We start from the raw sequence: 17,746 nt of genomic DNA, 5'->3' as shown, positions 1-17,746 counted from the left end.
AAGTTGCCTTCTGACGTCTACATGCACTTGGTGGCACACGCCACCCAGCATCATGCACATACAAGCCAACAAGCAGGTAAATAAGTAAAGGGCCAACAAGCTAGCTCCTCCAGTAAAGTCACTTGCCATGAAGACTGGTGACCTGAGTTCAATCCCTGGATCTCCCATGATGGAAGGAGAAAACTGACTCCCACAGACTGTCCTCTGCTCTCCACACACATTAAATAAATGTAATTAAAAAAAAATTAAAAAAACAACTTTTTGAGACAGGGTCTTTCTACAGAGCCCTGGCTGTCCTGGAACTCACTATGTAGACCAGGCTAGCCGGGAACTCTCAGAGATCCATCTGCCTCTGCCTCCCAAGTACTAGGATTAAAGGTATGTGCCACCACTGCCCCAATAACATTTCTTAAGATTAAAAAAATACGAGTTTCGCTTCTGCCTACCTGGCATATGGTCTTCCACGTGAGGCCACATTTACAACCTCTTCTCCCATGGAACCACACCCCGAAAGCAGCCCCAATTTGGGAATGGCTTTGCTCCTCCCTGCTGTCCAATCCACCTGTGACAGCCAGGATCGTAGGCAGGCTTCCCCTTCCCCTCCCAGTCTCGAGCGCTCCAGGATGGACATCAGTCATTAACCAGAACTGTCAACATCAGTCATGCTGGGTCACATGAGTGGGTTGCTTCTGTCAACACACACACACACACCCTGGACATGGCTCCTGTTCAATACAGTGTGGCTGTGCAGCAAAGCCTGCTGGGACTGTACCACACGCTCTTGACCTTTGTCACCTCTCCTCAGAGGTTTCTAGAGTCCACACATAGAAAGTGTCAGCTGTGACTTAAGTCTCAGCTTCCAGTCCCAGAATACAGTGGATGAATCACCATGGTCCAGTGGCCTAGGAAAAGAGGAGCGAGACAAGCAGGCAGGCAGAAGCCTAAGTGGCAGTGGCCTGTCCCCCCAAAGGAAAGTTATGTCCAATCCCCTCCTCAGGAAACCTGGGAGGCCCCTGGAAGCCTGAGCCTGACTTCCTTTCTATTGGGTTTGTGCCAGGGGCTGGGACGGGCCCAGCATCTCCCTGGGAAGCAGGACCATCCTCTCCTGCTCCCTATCCTTGGTCCACAAAGTCTCCCCTGCAAAGCTGGGGCTGCACAGCCCAGGTGCAGATTCCTCCACACCACACCCTGTGCTACCCCAGGATAGACCCTGCAACAAGTGTCTGTCCTCTGCAGCCATCAGGTCCCCAGGCCAGGCTCCCTCCTAACGTCTGGCCGGACCCTGTGAGGTTTGGGTGGGACTGGGTCTTCAGGGTACACAGCTCCATTTTCTTTCTTCCTTCCTTTTTTTTGAGGCAGGGTATCACTGTGTAACTCCAGCTGGCCTGGTCCTGGTACTCACTATGTAGACAAGGCTAGCTCCTAATGCACAGAGAGCTGCCTGCCTCTGCCTCCCAAATGCTAGGATTAAAGGCCTGTGCCACCATGCTGGGCCTGTAGCTCCAGTGCCCACATGAAGAGTGGGTTTTCTTAGTCATTCAAACCCAGGATAGTAGGGGATGATGGTGAGCAAAGCATGTTTCCTCATTGACACACGTCTCTGAGTCACACAGTCACCAAGAAGAGGTGGCTGGGGAAGGGAGAGGGACAAGGTTCCTTTTGATTCAGAATAGGGAGGACTAGGAGGGAAACTCCTTTCCTTCCTTCGGTGACATCAGGTAACTGCCCACCACACCCACGGCAATATAAATACTCCTCTTCCCAGACTCACCTCTCACCTTCCCTGGACTGGGGCTGGCTCACCCACCCCACCCAGATCAATTCACGGCCAACCTGGGCGAGCGTTCAGAATAAAAGGGAAAGCAGCGGCTCCTGACCCGCACCTGCTCCTTGATGACTCAGAGTCTACAACTGTCCACTGGCTGCTGGCAACTCCAGGCAAATGGCAAAGCCAGGTGCTCGTGGATGGTGAGTCCGCAGAAGGAAGGCATATATATGATCCTGGCTGAGGGTGTCCTTCGTTCCTTCATTCCTTCCTAAAGGATGAGGATGTGCTATGTGCCCGGCGCTGTTGTGGGTCTTGTGGGTGCAGCGGAGAACAGTGCAAAGTCTTGGTTGGGTGCTACAGACTGGCACTGTATCAGAGAAGTCAGGTGAGCAAGCATGAACTCTGAAGAACACGGCCAAGGCCAGCCTGGGCTACACTGTGAGTGCTAAGGCTACAGCCTAAGACCCTATCTCAAGAACAACATGGAAACCAACACATTCGAAGAAGGAGAGGAGCGAGGGAGGAAAGAGAGGCGGTAAAAAAAGGCGGGGTGAGGGATAGAGAGGCTGTGGGGTGCAAAGGCTGTCAGCCCCAGGATTTAGGCAATGCGTTTTTTGCCTCTGGAGAGGGTCACTATATATACCGACTTGCTGTCTGGACAGTTGTGACTCTGCTATCGTCAGGGCCGCTGCTAGCCTCTTTCTCGTCAGCTACAACTCTGGCAGAGGCCAGGCCTCCTTCACCTCAGGCTCTGCTTTCCAGCCCTCTGCTTCTCATCAGCACACCCACCCCAGGGCCAGGCCTGGGCACGTGGCTCCTCAAGGACTCTCACCCAGGGGTGTCGAGCTTGTGAGAGGTGAGTGGTCTTCAGGCCTGGCTCGGCTACACAACGGCCCCAGGGCGAGCAAAATACTGAGAGCCACAAAGGGCTGAGGTGTAGCTCAGTACAGAGCACTGACCTTGCACGTGCCAGACTCTAGGTTCAATTCCCAGTTTGTAAGAACAAATGGGGGAGGGGCGTGGGGGTGGGGCTGGTCTCAAAAGGGGTGGCAATGTCAAAAAAAAAAAAAGAGGAAATAGAAAGGTGGGGAATTGAAGCATGCATAAAAAAAAGGCTCTCCCCTAATCACAAAGCTTGGTTGAGGCGATGGGAGCAGACTGAGACTATTGCTTTATTATCAAATGTTTGGTCCTTTCTGGCTATCAGAAAAACTCCTGTTTATCCTGCAAAACTCCACTCAGCTGTCACCTCCAGATAAAGACTCCCCTGTCTGGTCAAGGGACAATGACTCCCTGGGTCACGATCACTATGCCTGAAGCCCAAGACCAGCTGCTGTGATGCCCACGGGGCGTGGACCCCAGTGAGGTGGGGCCTGGACCACAATGAGGATAATTTCCTTTTTTTTTAAAATTGCTGTTTTTTTTTTTTTTAATTTTTTATTTTATGTGTATTGGTGTTTTGTCTGTGTGCGGGTCCCCTGGTCCCTTGGAACTGGAGTTACAGACAGTTGTGAGCTGCCATATGGGTGCTGGGAATTGAACCCGGGTCCTTTGGAAGAGCAGTCAGTGTTCTTAACCGCTAAGCCATCTCTCCAGCCCGCTGTTTGTTTTTTGAGACAGAGTTTTTCTCTGTAGCTGGAACTTGCTATGTGGACCAGGCTGGCCTCCAGTTCACAGAGATCACCCACCTCTGCCTCCCAGGTACTGGATTAAAGGGTGTGTACGAGCACACCCCGCCCCTGGCCGCTTATTCTTAGTAAGAACTACCAATTATTGCCTGCCTGCCGTGGGCCTCCCTCTCCACGCTTTTCACTTTCACCAGCTACACAGCAGCGGTGGCTGATCCATACCACAGATGAGGCCTGGTGACAGGGCCTGGGGACAGAGCTGAGACCTGCCTCTGACCCGCCTGGGCCAGGCAGGCTTCCACTTCCCTCTCTGTCACCTGTTCAGGAGGTGTCCACTGTCCATCTGGGCGGCTTTTCAGCAGGCGCAGCTCACACCAGGTCTTGGGGACCTGCCCACTGTGCCTCAGCTGTGTCCACTTTCAGCCTCTCCTCAGTCCCATGGATGGATGCTCAGGCTTGGTTCTCACATGAGGCCCTCCAACACCCCTTAGCATGTCCCTGTCCTTTCTAGTCATCTGCCTCATTCTCAGCCCAAAATGAGGTCCTCTGCAAGGGACACTCCATGGGGCCTGTCATTACTCTCTCTCTCTCTCTCTCTCTCTCTCTCTCTCTCTCTCTCTCTCTCTCTCTCTCTCTCTCACTTACACACACACACACACACACACACACACACACACACACACACCCCAAACAACTACTGGATATGGATGAGCGTAGACTGATTTTTCTGGTCAGAAGACACTAAAAGGTTTATAATTCCACTTTCAAAGCAAACAAATCCCTGAAAATTGTCTCCTTAATCACCTCGGTGGAAACGCGCCCCCAGCCACAGCAGACACCAGGAGGCCTGTAGGCCTAGCTCTGCAGTAGAGCCACTGAGCCTAGGACCCAGCATCAGGAAGGTAGAGCCTGGGGCGACTCCAAGAGGCCCGGATGCCACAGCTTCCTTGGGCCTGTCCAATCTATCCCTGGATAAACAGAAGGCTGGTCGGAGAACTGGGGCTGGCCTCTCCTCTCTCGGCACACACACACACAAGCTCTTTGTGGCTTCTCTGCCAGGGCTGGGCTCAGCAAAGGGAAACCAAAGACGCCTGGCCTCCAGACACTGAGCCACTGTTCTTCCTACTCAAGGAGAAACCACAGCCCAGGGCTGAAGGAGCCACTGTGTTCAGGTGGAAACTGGAGAGGCTGAGCCCAGAGGAGGCCCGTGGGGTGGGGGGTGGGGGGGGAGTGCCCTAAAAAGAGGCTGTTTTCAGGCCAGGTTTCCTGCTGCCCTGACGTAACCACAAGGCCACATTCATAGGGGTGAGGTCCCCTGGCATCCACTCTGCTCAGGCTACAGCCCCCAACAGTCCCTCTGCTGTGCTTACCTAGTCTCTCAGCTTGGGGCTCTCACCTGAACAGTAGGGTGGACCGCAGTTCAGTCCCCTGTTGTGATTTTGGTTTTGTTTGCTCTTTGGTTGTCTTTAGTCTTCCATGGCTAAGCCATCTCTCCTGACCACTAGTTTGCTTTGGAGGCCTTGTGTATTCCAGGCTGGTTTTTTTGTTTTGTTTTTTAAGTTTTTTGAGATAGGGTTTCTCTGTGTAGCCCTGGCTGTCCTGGATCTCACTCTGTAGACCAGGTTGGCCTCAACTCACAGAGATCCTCCTGCCTCTGCCTCCCGAGTGCTGGGATTAAAGGCATGCACCACCACCACCTGGCAGCACACACTTCGGAAGAATGAGGGCCTGGAACCCACAGGGATCTGACCGTCTACTTCCACTTATTGGTAACATGGCCCCGGTATCTGAGAGGCATCCAAAGGGAACATATCCACATACCAGATGCCTGGTTTCCCCTGAAACCCGCTCTCCCTCGGTCCCATTCCCACTGCACTTAGCTAACTACCCAGGCATTCACCCAGAGCTCATTGGGAGTGACCAGCCCAGGAGGCCTCTCTCAGCCTCGGGCCTCACAGCGGCAGGTCCTGAGTCTGCCTGCACTCAATGGCTGTCACCACCCTAGGTCAAGCTACTACCCCCTCCGCACAAACTGAAAATATATATTGCATGTAAAATACATATCTAGTACCATGGCTACTATAGTGGAATAATTACTATCATGCCACACACACCCCAACCCCATCCCGAAAGCAACTTTAATCTCCTCTTGAAGTAAAATTCCTACGATTCACTCCCACCAGCCACAGCCACAGGCTCTGCAATCTGCTCCTCAACTTGTTCATCCTGTCAGCTGCTTTGCACCTGACCCACCTCTGGCCATCGATTCCCCACCCAGTCCTGGGAACGATTCTATTCTCCATCCCTACATAGCCAAGCTTTTCCTGTCATGGTGCTGGGCATCAAACCCCGGGTCTCAAACATGTCAGGAAGTGTTCCACCACTGAGCTACACCCTAGCCCAACCTTTAAAAATATTTATTTTTATGATTTCTAATTATGTGTTGTATGTCCGTCTGTCTGCATGTGGGTATGTACACATGAGTGCTGGTGTGCGAGGTGGCCAGAAGCACCCTGATACCCTCTAGTGCCAGGGTTACAGGCAGTTGTGGGCTACCTGACATGGGTTCTCCGTGAGAGCAGCTTAACTGTTAAGTCATCTGGCCAGCTCCTTGAAAAAATATTTTTCAAGTTCCATAGATAAGAGGGATCATGCAGTATTTTCTTTCCCGATGAAGCTTTATGTTGACAACCGTGACTAAGCTTTAGAGACCTAGTGTGACCACCACTGTGCTTGCTCTGACCCCCGCCCCCAGGGCAGAATTGGCTGCTTCCTCATGGGGCCCCCTCAACACCAGGCTTGGCCTGATCATCCCACCTGTCCAAGTCTGGCTTGCCTAGTGATGCACTCGCCCAAGGTCTGGAGACCTGGCCTCAGGCAAGGAAGCCTCTCCCTGCTTCAGGCTTGGCATCTAACCACCTGACAAAGCTACCTGATTTCAGATCTAAACCAGGCACAACCTGCAAGCAGCTTTGTGGCCGACATGACTGCCAGGTGAGGGACTCCAGTGCCTCATACTCCCGTCTATATAAAAAGGTGGGAAAAATAGCCGGGCGGTGGTGGCGCACGCCTTTAATCCCAGCACTCGGGAGGCAGAGGCAGGCGGATCTCTGTGAGTTCGAGGCCAGCCTGGTCTCCAAAGTGAGTTCCAGGAAAGGCGCAAAGCTACACAGAGAAACCCTGTCTCGAAAGACCAAAAAAAAAAAAAAGGTGGAAAAGTACCTACCACACAGGGAGCATTTAGGGTCAGGTTCCAGTCACATGGTGGTTACTGGCTGGAACAGCATTTGTCCCTTCGCTGCCCACCTGTAAGGTAGCTCCTTCCTCATGGCAGTCATGATAGCTGCTATCAACTTCCCCTCTGCAGGGCCCGTGGGAACCTTGGGGAGAGGCTTGTTCCTTTGTTACTGTTTGCTGGGGCTCACCGTAGGTCAGGTGCTGCTCTGAGCACAGGATATGGTAGCCCCCTCTGAGGTGAGACCACCAAGGCAGGGGTCAAGGGTGCTGTGTGTGTTCGATGGTCACACCCCTAGCTGGAGGGGTGACAGTGACCAAAGTGAGCGCTTCCCAGAGCTGACTCTGCAGGGGCTGGAAGGAGCTTGGTGTAAGTCAGCCTGCTCACCCAGGTCCACCCTGCTCACCCGGGTCCACCCTGCTCACCCTGGTCCAGCCTGCTCACCCAGGTCCACCCTGCTCACCCAGGTTCACCCTGCTCACCCGGGTCCACCAGACAGGGCTCAGCTAGCTGCATATGCAGTGCAAGTTTCCCAAGCTTTAGCTCCTAGACCTTTCAAATGCTTGAGAGGGGCCTGCCATTGTCTTCCCGTGCAAAACGAGGATGTGCTGCTGTGCCTTGACTCCAGAGAGCTGCAGGCTCCATCCAATGTGGGTGTACCTGAGTATATACTATTCTTCCCATTTCACAGGTGAGGAAGCCAGAGGACATGCGGGGCCAGGATGCTAGCCTGCCTGTCTTCCAAGCCCTCTGCACTCTGCACAGCCCCTCCAACTCCAGCAGAAGGGGCCCTGGAGAGGGTCAGTATGTGGCTGTCCAAGGAGCAGCTTTGCAGCTGTGTGGCCTTCTGTGAAGAGGGAGGGAGAGAGGACTTCTGATCAGAAGGGCCCCAACTCCAGAGTCCTTGGCATCAGAATCATGCTAGATCTGAGTCCTGACTCCCACCCCAGATGTACCGTCTGCTCTTCCAGTTTCTGAAGGCGCCATGCCATGGGAGGCACCATTCACCCTAAATAAACCTGCTTTCTGTCACCTTCCCCTTCCTGGGCCCATCCCCTGGGGCCCCATGGCCCAGTCTGTGTCTAAGAATACCAGGCTGGGGCAAACAAGAGCTGGCGCGCTCTCCGTGAGGGCAGGCTCTCTCTCCCTTGGCTGTTTGCAAGGGGCCAGTTTCGGCTGCCCAGGCATTCAGTTTCCTTCATTAGAATGGGCCCCGAGCTGGCTGCCACTGACCCCTGGACCCGCTCCATCACAGCAGGGACGAAAGCAGAGAAAAGGGTCGCAAAGGAGCTGCCCGTCCCGAGCAGCTGGGATGGGAGAGCAGTGGGCAGTGGGCGCAAGTGCTGGACGCTCCACGGGTGACCCAAAGAGACAGGACACAAAGCCCTCTCCGAGGGTCGTCGGGGACAAGCTCACAAAGGTGGCCCTCCACAAACAGAACACAGCATGAGAACCAGTCAGAGGAGGGAATGAAGGCCGAGGGAGACAGTGAGACCCTAGGAGCAGCAGCTTTTCGGAGCTGAGGCGAAGACGAGCACAGGGTCCTGGTGCACCCACCCACCCAGCGCCAGACCGGCCGGCCGGGGGTGAAGTTCGCAGGCCGCTGAGACCAAAGGCAGATTCCAAGTGTGAATTCTTCCAGAAACCGGGGAAGTTTTGTGTGTCGATGCACATTAGCATAACAAACGTCCAGCTTTCCAGACTGAGGGTGGCAGCTTCCCCTGAGGCCTTGTGTCCCTGAGGGACATTCAGACCCTGGGGAAGCTGAGCTCTGCTGCTCTGTAGGGCCACCTGTTTTCTCTAGACAGCTCCGGCCTGGCTGATGGGATTGGGAATTTGTCGGAACCCAGAGTGTGTGTGGCCAGCAAAGAGCAGATGGGAGGGAGCGTGGAGGGGCTTTCAAGGCCACGCTCTGTGTAAGCCACCAGCTGAGCTTCGGCTGGCCAGCAGGGCTGCCATGGCTCCCTCTCACAGGGCAGACAATTGATCAACCCCACCAGTCAGTGCCTGGGTAACCTCGGGAAAAATCTCTTCGCCTCTCCCAGCAACTTTTCAACCCCTACAACGGGCTCAACAGGCAGGTATAACCCTAGCAGCTCAGGAGACTGAGGCAGTTCAAGGCTAGCCTGAGCTACAGAGAGAAAGCCTGTCATAAAACACCAAAAGAAGCAGGAAGATCTCTGTGAGTTTGAGGCTAGCCTGGTCTACAGAGCGCGTTCCAAGACAGCCAAGGCTACACAGAGAAACTCTGTCATAAATAAATAAACAAATACATACATACATCTATACTATTTTTAAAGGTTAACATGTTAGGGCTTAGGAGATGGCTCATCAGGTTAAGAGCACTTGCTGAGGTCCTACGTTTGGTTCCCAGAACTCACATGCTAGCTCACAAATGACTGTAACTCCAGTTCCAAGGAGAACCTGGCACCCTCTTCTGGCCTCCACAAGCACCAGGCACACATATGGTGTACATGCATACACATGTGAAGGCAAAACACCCATACACATAAAATAAAAATAAATCCTTTCTTAAAATTAAAAATTTAAAGTTGGTATCTAACGTAGCACAGGTTAGCCTTGAGTTTTTTTTTATGTCTACGTAGCCTTGAACTTCTGATCCTCTTGCCTCTCGAATCTCACTCTCTAGTGCTGAGAATGCACCAGGCCTGGTGTGGTTTATGTCACACTGGGAATCAAACCCAGGGATTCATGAACGCTAAGTAAGCTCTCTACCAACCAAAACCGACTCTAAAATTCGTTTTAACAAAGCTAACTTTGGCAACAACACTTTCCCCTAACAGCAGGAGGGAGGGGAGGTGGTCCCACCCTCCTTCTGCAGGTGAGAAAAGAGAAGTCACAGAACCAGAGGCAGCAGATAAAGGCGTGAACTGTGAACCAGGTGTCTAACTGTCCCCGCTCCAGGACTGTCAGGTGTGCTGGTAAGTGACTGGGAGCGAAAGCAGACTGGCCGGGGCTGGGAGGCCCGAGGGCTGAATTTGCTGCAGGCCTGGAGACTGTGAACCTGGGGCGGGGGTGGAGGGGGTGAGGGGGGTGGGGGGTGGGGGGTGGGGGGGTGGGAGCACGCCCACAGCAGTGGCTCTAGACCTGTGCTCAGTCAGGCAAGCCTGGTGGGATTCCGAGTCTCAAGTCTACCCAGGGTTATGGAGCAGAGCATTATGACTTGCAGCCTGCACTCAGTCAGCCAAGGCGTGAGGACAGGGGGTGCCGCTCTCAGTGCTGGCCTGGCCACGGCTGGCGCAGGGCTGGGGAAGACCCCTGGTCTAGAGCAGAGTTCAAGGGAGCAACCTTGGAGAAGTTGTAGGTCCTCTAGAACCTCAGCTTCCCCAGCTGAGAGAGGAAAGTGTTACTGTAAGGATTCTGTAGACGCCCAGCTCGTGGGGGGGTCTCATCTGGCGCCTTATGACGTCATCATCGGGTGGCTGTGTCCCAGACTGAAAGCTGGATGTGTACCCACCCTCACGTGCTCTCTCCGTCTCTGTCTCTCTCTCTGTCCTGTCCCCTCTTCTCTCTGATAAAGCCCTTTCTAACTCTGGTGACCATGGCTCGTGATTCTTCCGCCGCTGCCGACCAAACCAGCACCTTATACCCTTTCAATTAGGGTGCCAACCACGGACTCCCTTCCAGGGCCTGGCTGAGAACAGCACCCATCGTCTCTGCCCCCGTGACAGGCAGCAGCGCTGAGGCTGCCCTTTGATTACACGCTCCCAGAGGGAGGAATAAAGAGAAACCGCCCTGTCAGGAGTGAGCCCCCGCGGGGGAAGGCCGCCACCAGCTGTGGCAGGTGAGGTGCTGCCTGGGGGGCCCTGGGGGACCAGGGAGTCCCTCACACAGGGCTTCTCCTAGCCACACTCACACATGAAGGGACAATGGGACGGCGGTCCGGCTGGGGGTCCAGCAAGGAGAGACAGATGGACCAGGAGAAGGTCAAGTGCAGCTTGCTCTGCAGGATGGAGGGACCTCAGGGACTGCTGCTCTCTCTCCAGCCAGCCGAGCACCTCAGGCCTCCTGCATCAGCGCTGACACAAGAGCCCCCAACAACTCCGGGACTCCAACCAAGCGCTACCCCGCCCCTGCCTAGACTCCAGGGTCTCCCTCAGAAGGGCGCTGGTTTTGTAACAGGAACCCCCCATGGGTTCCCTGCCCTGAGGACTTGAGCTTTACACTTCCGGGGGACAGTTTACTGGAATCCTGAGCTGGCAGTGGCCAAGTGCAGAGCTGACGTCATGATCAGGCTCAAACAAGGCTTTTTTTTTTAATTGGGGGGGAGGGTGTCCAAAAGCTAAGGCTAAGGGGCCAACAAGATAGCTCAGCAGGTAAAAGTGCTTGACGTGTAAACCTGGAGACCCGAGTTTGATCCCCAGTACTCATGGAAAGGCAGAAGGGGAGAACCTGCTCCCCAAAGTTGTCCTCTGATTTCCACATATACACTATGGCACACGCGTCCCCCCACCACGTCACACACACACACACACACACACACACACACACACACACACACACACACACACCGAGACTCGGGAGGAGAACTTTCCAGGCCATGGTGTGGCGTGAGTTATACCACCAGCTAGCACCGGAGTAGCATTATCCTGGTTCCGGCCTGCAACCAGCCAGTGCTGGGACCTGAGACAGTCCCCTGTTTTCCTCCGGCCTTACCTGTTCCAAGATTTCAAATTCAAATGGATCCTCCTGACCCTGTCCGCTGTGCACCCAACCATATAGCTTACTGCACCTTCCAATCACCAGGGCAGCTTGGCAAACTCCCACTGGCCGGTGAAACTGCAGACCCATTAAATCTGGAGGTTTTAAGGCTCCCCAGGTGAGGGCCCAGTGTGTGACCTACTGGAGTGCCCAGTAGACTGGGCATGTGCATAAACTGCCTGGAGGTCAGAACGCAGGAATTGGTGCATGCCCGGACTGGGTGGTCTAATTAGCTACCAGGACACACACATGGGTACAAGTCACAAGAGCAGAGGCGAGGCCTAGCCACGTCCCAAAGTGTGTTCCAGTGGAGAATGGCCTCCCTGGTCAATGTGAGTGTGAACGCTACATGCCCTCCCTGTTCCTTTCGACAGTCCAGAGAGGCTTGGTCTGTCACAGTGCTGAGGGGCTCTGTGCTGAGGAAACCAGGATTCCCAGAATGCCTTGTACAGCCAAGTTCCTGGAAGTATCCTGGGGTCACATAGTGCCTTTTAGCTGTGTGCTTTAGGGACTATCTGAAGGGTCCATGGGGTGCAGGAGGTGTTGGCAGTGGGTGGTGTCTGAGGCAGAGACCAGGCCGGGCTGGGGAGGGGTTTTACTGCCTCACCTGTACCTTTGGGGTGGGGCTGTGGGGAATGGGGACCGAGAACCTGGTGGAGAGGCTGTTAAAGCCTGAGGTGGGGACGGAGCTGTGGGCAGCAAGTGGCAGGGGAGGACTCAGCAAGAGCCCCAGCTGGGAGCTGCAACACAGTGCCGTCTCCCGTGGGCTACTGCCTGTCATAGTAAAACACACATGCACACACATGCACACACACAGACACACACACAGACAGACAGACAGACAGACAGACACACACACACACACACACACACACACACACACTACAGTGCCGTCTCCTATAGTCCCGTGGGCTAATGCCTGTCATAGTAAAACACACACACACACACACATGCACACACACACACACACATGCACACGCACATGCACACACACACACACACACACATGCCCCTGGTTTCTGTGGGAAACAGTCCTAGGGATAAAGCCACCATCTGTAGCAAGTCATAGGAGAAAGTGGAGCCAGCCAACAGGAAACCGAACTGAAGTATGAATGTTCACAGTCACCTACATCTCCCATCATACCTAGCACTGGAAGGGCCCTAGCTACACCTCCTAGAACCATTCCAGCAGGCCCAGGGGTGCAGGAAGATGGCACCCGCTTCCCAGACAAGCTGAGGCTGGGAGAGGTTGCCTGTCTTACCTGGATGGGCAGGCTTTGTTCAGACTTGGGCCTTTCTGACGGGTAGGGAAACTCTGCCCCTCCATCCAGGCAGGACTCACAGACATGGCTGGTTGCTCCCCATAGTCTACCCTAAACTAAGAACTTGAAATGCCCATTTTTCAAAAGCTAAGATGTCACACAGTCTCCAGTGTTCCTTCTCCATCTGACCCAGGACTACTCACTTATTTACTCACTTACCTTTTGGCTGTTGTTGGAGACAAGTCCCTGATTCCTAACCTGGGCTGGCCGGAACTCTCTACCTCCTGCCTCGGCCTCAGTGGCTGGGATCACCCGTACCACACACCCAGCCTGAAGGCAGATTTGTTCAATGGATACCTTACACATGAACTTGAAGTACCCTACCCCAAGCCCAGTAAGGCTGTAGACACTGGGCAGGGCCTGGGGAGGCGACAGCCACTAGTCCTGTCCAGCCCGGCACTGTGGCACTTGTCTAACTTTGCTCTGGGAAGGTGCACCTTGAAGGTGAAAATGCCCAGAATCAGGAGTGAGTCTTGGGACTCATTGATTTCGGGGCATCTGCCCTGACCCCCAGCTCTAGGAATCCCAAGAGGGCATGGCAATGATGTGTCCCTGTGCTCCAAATACAGAGGATGCCCTAGACAGGAGTGTCCTGATGCAGGGCAGGGCTGCTTCTGGTCAGTACAGGGGGTTGCAAAGCCTGCTGGGGTAGAGCCTGCCCCCAGGGAGCACAGCAAAGGCAGGAGGACTGCCTAAGAGAGAGGGAGCACCACACTGCAGGAGGGAGGACCTTGCTGCCAGAGACACTAAGTCCCAGATGGGAGGAGGTGCTGGGCTCTGTATGTAAGCCATAGATGGGTTCTGGTCAAAGGGACAGCCAGGGGCCTTCATCCCTCGAGGCGCAGATTGAACCAGAGAGAGCCCTGACCCCTGAAGCTCAGAATCTAGTGATTAATAACAATAAAAACAATTATAACCTGATAGGCATTTTATCACTATTTTCCAAATAAGGATACTGGCCTCAGAGAAGCTAAGTGATTTGCCCAGTACCATGCAGCCTACCCATCTCACAGGCAGGATTCTCCTCTCAGGGTCCCTGTATTTGTAGACGATGTTTGTAGTGAGCTGAAGGAGAAGGACCTAAGGGAAGAGCAGGGTAATGACACAGAGGAGAGGTTTGGGCAAGACCAGTGGGTACAGGAAGTCGGCTCAGGGGCTGTCACAGTAACCAGACAATAATCACGAAGGAAGGCTGGGCCTGGGACCGCCGCGTTCAGCAGCGCAGGTCGTGGACTGCCTTAACTCCCAGCGGTGGTATTCCCACAGACTGCCAGGAGACAGCTGTGTAGCCCAGGGGCTCTGTGGGATGGACAGACGAGGGAAGAGACGCACATGACTGATTGCGAGCGTGGAGACAAGGCCTTCGGTCTCTGAGTAATAGCTGTCAACCAAACCCACTCTGTTATCACAAGTTTTGTTTCCTCCAGGGGAGGAAGTGGTAGCTCAGGCCCAAACACATGGCACAACCCTGAGCCAGTTGGATGTGTGCTGTGGGATGGTCTGTATGTCAAATTACTCTGATTGGTCAATAAATAAAACACTGATTGGCCAGTGGCTAGGCAGGAAGTATAGGCGGGACTAACAGAGAGGAGAAAAGAAAGAACAGGAAGGCGGAAGGAGTCACTGCTGGCCATCACCATGACAAGCAGCATGTGAAGATGCCGGTAAGCCACGAGCCATGTGGCAAGGTATAGATTTATGGAAATGGATTAATTTAAGCTATAAGAACAGTTAGCAAGAAGCCTGCCACGGCCATACAGTTTGTAAGCAATATAAGTCTCTGTGTTTACTTGGTTGGGTCTGAGCAGCTGTGGGACTGGTGGGTGACAAAGATTTGTCCTGACGGTGGGCAAGGCAGGAAAACTCTAGCTACAGATGTGTATTTCTGCAGCAGAGATTCTGGGCTGTAAAGGGGTCCCAAGAGCCAATAAGGTTGGTAAAGTACCTCTTCCAGATGGGAGGTCCCTAAGGAGCCTAGGGTCCTTCCAAGTCCAGAGGCGTAGTGGCTCAGCAGATTAGAGATGCCACCAAGACCCATGACCTAAGTTTGACCCCAGGAGCCACATGGTGGAAGGAGAAAACCAACTAACTCCCATAACTTGTCCTCTGACCCCCATACGTGTACACACACACACACACACACACACACACACACACACACACACACACACACATAAATGTAATGAAGTTCAGAGGCCAAGAAGCCCAGGTCATTCCAGGCTCCCTGTAGAGGAGGCCCTTTCTGCGGTCTCTTATTTATATTCACCTCACAGTTCCCTGCTCCATAGCCAGACAAAGGTCTTCGGGTCAGGACCTCTGTGTCCAGGTAATGCCAGCAAAGCAGGCTTGGAGGAGTATTCATCCACCTTGTCACTCAACCTGGGGGCTGCTGTGATGCCCAGCTTGTCTCCTAGCAGCAGCATGCTCCTGAGGAGGGACCAGGACAAGCTCTGCAAGTCCTTCTTAGCACAGCTGTTCCTTTCTCCCAGGCTGGGACAGAGGGGCAAAGAGAGGCCGGGATGCAGAGAAGCCACAGGACACGTGACAGGAAGCTGGCTGGCAGGAGTCCTGGGTTCAGACAGGTGTGACCACCTCAGCTCTGCACACCAAATCTCTAAGCCCTTCCCCTAGATGAGGGCCTTAACGGCTGTCAGTGTCTCAGCTTCCTCACGGTGCAGCGGGCACAACTGGGTCTAAGCAGAAAGGATGGGTGGCAGTCAGAGGTCAGCCATGGACAGTGTGGGCACCTGGCTGGCACTGCCAACATCCCAACAGTCCACCCTGCCCTGTGTCTGCCTCTTGCTGAGACCTGGCTCCAAAGGGAAGGTGCCCTGTGCTCAGATGGAAACCGCAGAAAGACAGGATGGAGAGGGATGGGGGACTCGGCAAGGAGGGGAAGAGAGGGAGGAGAAATGGACAGCACCAAGTGTGTGGTTCCCTAGTGAGGCCAGGACAGCAAACTGACGTTCGGCCTCTGACTTGCTTCTTCTACAAGTACAGCCCTGAACAACCCCTCTGGGTCTCCTGGGGGGCCATGAGGTAACCCCTGTCAACTTCCCATGGGGGAAACGGGAGGCAGTAGTCATGGGAGACGGGCCCACAGCACTGACTGCAAGAAGCTAGGCCACAGCAACTGAGGCGGATGCAGGGTGAGGCCCTACAACAGGGATCCTCCTGTCCTCGCAGGTTAGGGAGGGCCAGCCTTTTCTCTACTCTACTTTCAGTTCACGAACGTGGGACAGCTGGGCAGGACAGAGCCCTGGTGAGGCTGGTGCCGCCTCTGCAGAGGGTGCAAGCTTGTCTCAGGGGCCAGTAGGCTCTGCACTTGCAAACTTCAAACTCTCATTCTTTACCTGGAACAAAGCACTTGCCTCCAAATTATTCTTGAGCAGGACAAGCCCACCCCCCACTGTCCTAAGAAGCCAGCCTCAGGGACACAGTGTTCTGTGACCCTGCCTCCTACTCCACCTAAGGCCACCTCCACCCTATAAAGGTTCAAATGTACCAAATGTGGCTCAGTTGGTAGAGTGCTTGCCTAGCATCTGGTGTGGTGGTAACATACCTGTAATCCTAGTACTCAGAAGAGGGGAGGGGAGGGGGGGGGCCGGCTTAGGACCATCCTTGGACGCTCGCTTCAATAGCACACAAACGAAAACTGGAACAATACAGAGCGGATTAGCATGGTCCCTGCGCAAGGATGACACATAAATTCATTAAGTGTCCCCCTTTTATTTTTTTCTCTCTTCAGACAGGGTTTCGCTGTGTCACAGCCCTGGCCATCCTGGAACTCACTCAGGCTGGCCTCAAACTAACAGAGATCCACCTGCCTCTGCCATCTGAGTCCTGGGATTAAAGGTGTGCACCACCACTGCCAGGCAAGTGTCCCATATTTTTAATAAAAGTATGTACCTTACCAAAAAAAAAAAAGTTTTAAAAGGTCATCCTTGTCTACACAGTGAGTTCCAGGCCAGGATGCCCACTTGAGACCTACCTTTAAAAACAAAAGGAAACCCCAAACCCCAAACCAGCTGCCCCTGGTAATGCTGGCAGATGCTGTTCGGGTCCAGTCTCGTCCCTATGGCAACAGCCTCTTCCCTGCCAAAGAGTTCCCTACTCCTTTTCCAACACACTCTCTTCTTCCTTAATTAGAACTCATTGTGGATTTTTTCCCCTTGACATCTGTAAAATTATTTACAATAAAAGACACATTCAGAGTGGGACCAACAAGACAAAAATAACCCACAGAGGAAAAGGAGGGCAACAGTCACATGACAGACAGCATGTGAACTCACAGACATCACAGGGAGAGCTCGTGTTAGCTGCAGTGATTCTCACTCTCTGACAACGACGACGATGAGGATTTCATGAGGAAAGGTCAGGCGCAAAGCAGGCTGTATGGAGAGAGGGCCCAGATACAGACCGGGCAAAGGGCTCCGGTGCCAGCTCTCAGGCAGTTACCACTCCCACCAGCAGGGCGATTCACACACAGTGATGATGGCCCCACGGAGAAGAGAGCGCCCAGACTACCAAGCCTGGAGCAGGATGTCAAGAAAGAGATGGGAGCCCTAAAGGAAGAGGCTCTACTTTGTCCCCAAGGTGTCCCATGTCACCTGGAGCTGAGCTCCTGCCTACAGTCAGGGCAGAGACCCTGCGGGTGGGAAGGAGAGTCACCTGCCACCTGTCCACGCTGACCACATGCCTCACCTGCCACCAGTCCACGCTGACCACATGCCCTTCACCTGCCACCAGTCCATGCTGACTACACACCCCTCACCTGCCACCAGTCCACGCTGACCACATGCCTCACCTGCCACCAGTCCACGCTGACCACATGCCCCTCACCTGCCACCAGTCCACATTGACCACATGCCTCACCTGCCACCAGTCCACACTGACCACATGCCCCTCACCTGCCACCAGTCCACATTGACCGCATGCCTCACCTGTCACCAGTCCACACTGACCACATGCCCTCACCTGCCACCAGTCCACGCTGACCACATGCCCTCACGTGCTCACCAGTCTACGCTGACCACATGCCCTCACCTGTCACCAGTCCATGCTGACCACA

General features: G+C 54.1%; 1 protein-coding gene and 1 non-coding gene across 3 annotated transcripts in view; one reads left to right on the top strand and one right to left on the bottom strand.

Moving 5' to 3' along the window:
• Positions 1-17,746, bottom strand: part of Rab11fip4 (RAB11 family interacting protein 4) — a 113,675-nt gene that overhangs the window by 47,115 nt on the left and 48,814 nt on the right. The window lies entirely within an intron of this gene.
• On the top strand, positions 16,301-16,407 carry LOC121831856 (U6 spliceosomal RNA). The gene has a single exon (XR_006075459.1). It is a non-coding gene; the product is annotated as a U6 spliceosomal RNA (small nuclear RNA).

This window comes from Peromyscus maniculatus, chromosome 8 (assembly GCF_049852395.1).
Source record: "Peromyscus maniculatus bairdii isolate BWxNUB_F1_BW_parent chromosome 8, HU_Pman_BW_mat_3.1, whole genome shotgun sequence".
In the NCBI taxonomy this organism is placed as follows: domain Eukaryota; kingdom Metazoa; phylum Chordata; class Mammalia; order Rodentia; family Cricetidae; genus Peromyscus; species Peromyscus maniculatus.
The sequence above is the reverse complement of the archived record's forward strand: the minus strand, read 5'-3'. Positions and strand labels throughout refer to the sequence as shown.